This window comes from Vicia villosa, linkage group LG6 (genome assembly GCF_029867415.1).
Source record: "Vicia villosa cultivar HV-30 ecotype Madison, WI linkage group LG6, Vvil1.0, whole genome shotgun sequence".
In the NCBI taxonomy this organism is placed as follows: Eukaryota; Viridiplantae; Streptophyta; class Magnoliopsida; order Fabales; family Fabaceae; genus Vicia; species Vicia villosa.
The window spans coordinates 150,450,997-150,459,067 of NC_081185.1; positions in this window are offsets into that span (position 1 = coordinate 150,450,997).

Here is an 8,071-nt window from a genome sequence, read left to right on the forward strand (position 1 = left end):
GCTCCTGAAAAATGACTTTTGAAAACTATAAACTGCCAAGACAAAAGCCAGCTTTGTCTGCCATACTTGGTAAACATGCTACAATTCTCTAATTTGCCCATTATTTAGTTAACTTTTGTTTTTCAAATTTAATCTAGGGCGCCGATAAGTTTGCATTTAAATGTTAGGTTTCAATCTCAGTGTTACGAACCAGATTACTTTTATGCCTCGAAGAGCATACTCGAAGGTTTAAATGTTAGGTTTCAATCTCAGTGTTACGAACCAGATTACTTTTATGCCTCGAAGAGCATACTCGAATGAGGACAAGCAAAATTAACCTATGTCCATATTTTTTAGTGTAAAGGCGTGTTTTGGTTGGATGTTAGGTTTCTATTCAACTAAGTTAAAAAAAAACTCTTTTGATTTGATGGTGGATTTCTATTCAACTAAATTCAAAAGTACCATTATGTTCACCATATATAAATGAGTGAGAAAAGAGAGATAAGTATAAGTAAAATTTTGTGATTTTATTGATATTGCTATGAAAAGATCTCATCAGGTTGACATTTCAATAGTAAAATTAATACAAATTTAACTTTAGTTTGATGTTGAAACCGTAAATGAATGTTTATGACTTAAGTTTATCTTTAGGAAGTTGTATAAATAAGACTGATAAAAATGGCACCTCATAAAACTTGAAACCAACAATTTGATATTTTATAAATATGGAGGAAAGAGCAGAATGGAGAGGTTCATAAGAATGCTTGAAGTTGCAGTTAATGTAGAAAGTTAGTTGTACCTATGTAACCTATCCAATCCAAAGAGATAACTGATCTCAAATTTGATTATCTAACTTTTTGCACAAGCACACCGTTATATTCATACGCCACCCAAGTTGCGTACCTCGCTTACTTACAAAATAAATTATCATTGTTCTTTATATAACAATACACTGATCATCAATGCAATGGAGTATAATCAAAGGCATTATTTTTAAAGCTATTTCGTTACCTATAGTGTGTACTACTACAAACATCATGGATATACATACATACACATTTGTCTTGATTGTATTTATTGTAACACGAGTTTGGTTAAGGCTGGACCGTTTCTAACATTACAAAAGCAATTTGACCCCACAGGATGAGAGAAACAATACCATACCCCTTTGGACAATAACACTACCAAACCAAACCATTCGGAAATCATGAAAAGGCAACAAAAAAAATGTTACAACCATGTGATTGTCTTAATGAGGACTCACGCATGAAACCATGGTTATACTTATGCACAGAGAAAAAAGTTACTCCTATGGATGACAGTAATATTAATAATCAAAGTATGAAATATTGCATGTGTAGAGAAACTATGTTTGAATTATTATTACTAAAATGAAACAACATATTACACCAAATATTTACAGAATATTATTCATACAGCTAACAGTATTTTTTTTCAAAATAAAAAATATTATTTATAATAAAAATATCTTTTTAAAAAATATAAATACTTAAAAACTATTTATTTTATTTATAATTTATTAATCAGTTTCATTACTTTACTGACCAACAAATACATAGTATTATCAAAACATTAAATTATTAACGGTGTTAAATTGACTAACCTTTTACACTCAATTAGTGAATTTTATTTTATCACTCAATTAATCAATTTTATTTTATCACTTAAGACTATTTTTTAATATCATAACACATATTAATCAAATTATAAATTGTATTAGTAATAAATATTGGGTCATGCTAACATGTGCCCTTAGGGCACATGTTAAGAATACTATAATTAGAAAAAGTTAAAGGTAATTAAATACAATAAAAAGTCATATTTAAAGTTCCGATACATTAAATGCACGCGTTCCAAAGAAATATTTCTATAAATATCTCATTAACTTGTGCCCTTGGGGCACATGTTAGCTTTTCCCATAAATATTTTATACATTGTTAACTAAAATTGTTTTTAGTGAAATTAAAAAATATTTTAAAAAGTTAAAATTAAAAGCTTACTACTTCTTAACTATGTAAATGTAAAAGAATTGTGTAAAATAGCATTTTTCTTACTATTATAGTGTTTTTTCTGCAACAACATATTTAAGAGATAAGTACAGTGTACAATAGAGTAAAGAAACCATAAAAAGAAACAGGACAATGTCTTAGCCATTGCGGCGGCGCACAGCACAACACAGGTCTGGTCGCGTATGAAACAAACCAAAACAACAATACGCAATATTAAGGTTCGTGTATATGCATAACCTATAATAATGTTCATTCCCCTTTCTCCTCTTCCATTCTATAACATCTCATGCAACACTTCATCTCTCACCAAACCGTTTCTTCTATCTACCACTATTTAATACCATTCAATTTCATAATTACTCTCATAAATTTTTATTTCTGTTACATCTTTATAGGAGTGTGTCACGCCATGAAAATTACTCTAATTCAGAACAAGAAGCGTAGCAGCAACAACAACAACAGCATCAACAGCAACATGAATATGAGTATTAATCCGTTGTTTAAGAGTGATTCGTTTGGCTATTATTCTCATTACTGCTGCAACCCTCACGAGCAGCAAAACTACACATTGATGGAGAAGAGGCAACTGTTTCTTAGAAGCTATCAATTCACACGAAAAAAGAGCTTTCCCGAGAGAATCAAAAGGTGTTTGATTCGTGTCAAGAGAGTTGTATTACGATCTGCTAAGAAACTCAAGAGTATCAAATGTGGTTTCTATAACCGAAGATATAGGAACAAGTATATCAAAAGCAACTACTCCTCATGTTTATGTTAAGGAAATGTCGATAGAATGTATTCACATTTATCAGCTGCATTGGATACTCAATTGAAAGTGTGTATGTGTTAGTGTTAGGGTAGGTTTGTTACTCATCATCTCTTATCTCTCGTAAGAGAATTGTGAAAGATTTATTTATTTTGTCATTTTTCATTTTATGATTTGAGCACTTAGTTGTAAAAGTGATATTGTTAATGTTAATTTGATATTATTTGCCTCAAATTGTAGTCTTTGTTTAGATGAATGCTATTCTATTATATGGACTTTGAGATTTGCCATGAACAAAAACTTGTCTCATATAAACATTCGTTTATTAATTGCCATGTGTTGTTTTGATAAGTTTAATTAGAGGAAGGGAAGTCTAAAGAAAAATAGTACATAGAATATTTTTTCCATTTCAAATTTTTAATTAATATTTGATGAGAAAACAAATTATTATGCTTAATAAACATTGCATTTTATTAATTTTATATCTATCTTATATTTTTTTACAAATTTTTTGAATAAATTAATTTGTTTATCAATTAAATTTTAAATCAATATTTCGAGATCTATTTAACTCAATTTACACATAGGGATAATCATATAAGAGGTTACCCTTTTTACTTTTTCTTTTCCCAATCTTTGATTAAACCAATCACCTAAAATACATAAAGTTGCAACAAAATGCATATATTAGCATCCAAAATACATAAAGTAGCATAAAAAAAATATAAAGTCAGATCCTAGCTAATTCAACCAAAAATAAACTTAAAGGACTAACTTATTACAAAAAAAACTTAAAGGACCAACCTGTTACAATAAAATAACTTAAAGGACTCCAGATGTAATTATGCCTTACACATATGAATTGAACTAACACATGTCAATTGAATTACTCCACCCGTTCTTATTAACTATCTTATTAAATTAATTATGATTGCCTCATTATTACTGAAAGGGAATTGATTGATCTCCTGGACGAGTTTTCCATCATGAGCTCTAGAGAGATGGTGGAACTGATCGAGGGAGGATAATAAAATTGATGATTATCTTCATAAGTTTAACTTCTTTAAGCTTTCTTGGTTAGGACTCTTTTAATTGCCCATCACTTACTACACCATCTTCTTTTTGTTTTGTTTGCAGAAAGTATGTCATCTATTCTAGTTTATAAGAGAAAAACTCGGCCACAAGTAAAAAAAGTTACAGTCGATTTAGAAGACGAAGATGGGGGTGATGACCGTACTGGATATCCCATAAAAGATGAGGCTCCTCAGGTCCTCTCGGAGAGTTCTGTGCCATCTTCACTATGGGACAAAATGTTTGATACAAAAAGATATGCAATCACTATTCTCTTATTTGCTGAAGGCTTCTTCAATGAGTATTAGGTCATCAGTCGGACGGGAGCCGAGTACTTTTCCAACATGTTGTAAAGTCACCATTTGAGGGGGACTTATGTTGGAGCACATGCTATTCGAGGCTCATGACCCGGAAGACAAGTATGCTGATAATCGGTAGGCCAAATTGATCACCACTAAGGGGGCGTTGGCTCAGGAGCAGGAGTCAAAAAATAATTTGAATAAAACGCTTAATGAGTTGAAGCGCTCTGAAAAAAACTCAAGGAAGCATTGATAAAGAGGAAGACAGACGCTAAAGAGCTCCATTTACAGAAAACTAGTATGAAGAAATATCTTGAGGTTGACCTCATTTTCAAAAAGAAATGGGAGGAGGACTTGTCCTTCTACAAGGATGAGTTGGTGGACACTTCCGACCGATGCTTTGAGAGGGAAAAAGAACACGTGGCCTTCTTCTATCCCAACATAGACATGAGTGACTTGATTTATTCAAGATGGTCTGGGGTGGCTACATCATGGACGAAGAAGGTGCAAGGTCCTCAGAGACGATCACCACTTGTCAAGAGGCGGTCATTCCTACTGAGTAGGATGGTGCCCCCGTTAAGCATAACAAGGTTCCTAGTTAGGAGATTGTCCGCAACGAGGTTGTGCGGGAGGATGGGAAACCCCAAAAGAGGGGGTGAATTGTGCTTTTTAAAAACATGATTAAGTTTAACCTTTCTTGATTAAGATCATGTTAGTAAGTTTATAAGTGTGTAAGCGTTATAGAAGTAAAGTATAAGAAAGTATATTGCTGAAAATAAAGAGGATAAGGATAAAAATATTGCACCAAAGAGTTATCCAGGTTTGACCGAACGGTGGCCTAGTCTTGTCCCCAAGAGGTCTTTTTGAAATTTTTTACTATAGACTTTTGAGATTTTAAAGGTTATGCCTACAAACCTTAATATAATTTGATATTAAGATTGTGAACATGCTTATCCCCAACCTAAAGACAACTTTTACCTCGACTTATTTTATCGAGACATGCATTGATATGAAGGTCACAACTATTGAAGAAGCCTAAACTAAATCAGTATCAAAGTTGATGAACTCATTTGGTTCTCTACAAACCTTTGAGGTGACTATAAATGCGAGGTCTGAAAAGAAGAACAAGAGTATAGCCTTTGTATCCAATGCTAAAAAGGATGAAGATCAAGGTGTGAGTGAATATAGTTTATTAAATGTTATAGCTCTTCTTGGTAGAAAGTATACCAAATCCTTGTAGAAACTTTATAGAAGATGGAGGAGAAATGTACAAGACAAAGTGTTAGACATTGGTCATCAACGTAAAAGCAAATATGAATACAAACCAAATAAAGGAAAATGAGCTCAATGTTATGAATGCGAAGGTTTTATCCACATTAAAGCTGAATGTACTACGTTTTTAAAGAAGTAGAAAAAGGGAATGTCAATCACTTAGTCCGATTCTAATGGTGAAAGTGAATAAGAAACAACTAATAAGGTGATGACTTTCATTGGAAAATATGATTCTGGTAGTGATGATGAAGAAATCACTGATGAAGAGTTAGTTGAAACATACAAAATTTTGTACAGTCAGTGGAAGGAAGCTTGCATGGAAAGAGATAAACACAATAGAACTATAAGTGCTCTATATCAGGAAAAATAGAAATTTGTTTCAATCATCAATAGTCTGGAAGAATAAGTTACTCTGTTAAACAATGGTTGAGATATGTTAGATGACATCTTGGAAGTTGGGAAGATGTCTAGGAATATGAAGACTATTGGGTTTGACTACAACTTTATGAACAAAGAAATCAAAATTCCCACTAAGAAGTTTGTTCTCCCTATGAAGAAGAATCAATTTCTAATGTTGTGGACTATATGTCACAACATCCGGTTCGACACGTGTATCCTCAATACAGAGGCTACAAGAACTCTTATGTAAGATGTGATCATTGTGGAACATATGGTCATATAAGGCCATACTTCTATAAATTGTATGGTTATCCTCAATCTTTTAGTCAACCTAGGCTCAACAAAAAAACATGCAAAAAGGTTCAATCAAGGAAAGTATGGAAACCCAACATAACATCCACAAGTCTTATAACTTAAACATCTATTAGAGTTTCCTCAAGAGAATATTGGTACTTCGATAATGGATGTTCCAGGCACATGATTGGAGAAAATAACTATCTTGAAGAGTTAAAACCCTACTCAATAGTTACGTTATTTTGGTGATGGTGCTAGAGGAAAATTCAAGGGTATAGACAAACTAGTTTGCCCAAGTTTCCCTAGCCTTAATGACGCGCTGTTGGTAGAAGGATTAATTACAGGCTTGATATGTATAAGTCAACTATGTGATCAAGGCCTGAAAGTGAGCCTCAACAAATCAAAATGCATAATTTCCAATAAATATCAAGAAGTGTTAATGAAAGGATCAAGATCCAAAGACAAATGTTATCTATGGGTATCTCAAAACAAAAGTCAGGCCTTAACATGTTTGATATCCAAAGAAGATGAGACCAAGCTATGAAATAAAAAACTTGGTCATCTCAACCTCAAGAGTATGGAAAAATTGTATATGAAGATGCTAATCAAGATGTCCCACAAGAAGCTCCAGCACCTTATCACCTCAAAAGTTTTAGAGTTACTTTATATGGATCTGATGAGGCCTATGCAAGTAGAAAGTATAAGTGGGAAAAGTTATATATGTGTGTGTGGATGATTTCTCAAGGTATACTTAGTTCAAATTTATTTAAGAAAAATCAGAAATTTTTGATGTCTTCAAAGAGCTATGTCAACATCTCCAGAGATAAAAAGGGAAAGGGGTAATGAGGATAAGAAGTGACCATGACAAAGAGTTCGGAAACTCTAAATTCTATGAGTTTTGGTCCTCTAAAAAGATAGGTCATGAATTCTCAACACCTATCATACCTCATTAGAATGGAGTGGTTGAGAGGAAAAATAGGACCTTACAAGAGTCAACTAGAGTTATGTTGCATGCTAAGAACCTATCTTACCATTTTGAGAATGAAGCCTTGAACACAACTTGTCACATTCACAAACGTGTGACCATAAGATTTGGAACTAAAGAAACTAAGTATGAGCTTTGGAAAGGAAGAAGGCATAATGTTAAATACTTTCATATTCTTGGTAGCAATTTCCACATCTTGGTAGATCATGAGCATAGAACATATATGGATCCAAAGAGTGATGAAAGGATCTTCCTAGGTTTTTACACCAATATTAGAGCATATATGGTATATAACAGACATACCAAGACAATGACAGAGTCAATAAATATTGTCATTAATGATACTCTCGAAGATAAGCAAGAAGATGAAGATAAAGATGATGTATCTCCTCAACAGACTGATGTTCCAGCATATGTCCCATACACGGGGCCTGACATTGAGTCTGAAAGCACAAATTCTAAAGATCCTCAAATCAACAAGGGAACACCAATCAGAATTCAGAAGGATCATCCCATTGAAAATGTCATAGGAAATCTAAATGAAGGAGTTATCATCAGATCCATAGATATGATTTCCAACACATGTTTTATTTCATAGATTGAACCAAAAAACATCTAGAAAGTTTTGACTGATGAGCTCTGGATCAACACTATGCAAGAAGAATTGTGCTAGTTCAAAAGAAACAAGGTATGAGAATTAGTTCTTAAATCTAAAGATATGAATGTCATTGGCACCAAATGAATTTTCAAGAACAAGTTAAATGTACAACAGTGAGATTAGCTCACGTAATCACTGTGAGGGATCCTGTATTTTCTCACCTGAAGTTTGTGTCTACCTTTGACCTTGGAGATTTTCGGGATATTTATAGAGCCCCCTTGGGTCAGATTCTATAGAAAGGAAAATGGTTTCCATGCCTTTCAGGTCAAAGACATGGGAAAGAGGAAGGCTAGGTCTTTTCTATAATCGCAGGGAGATGGT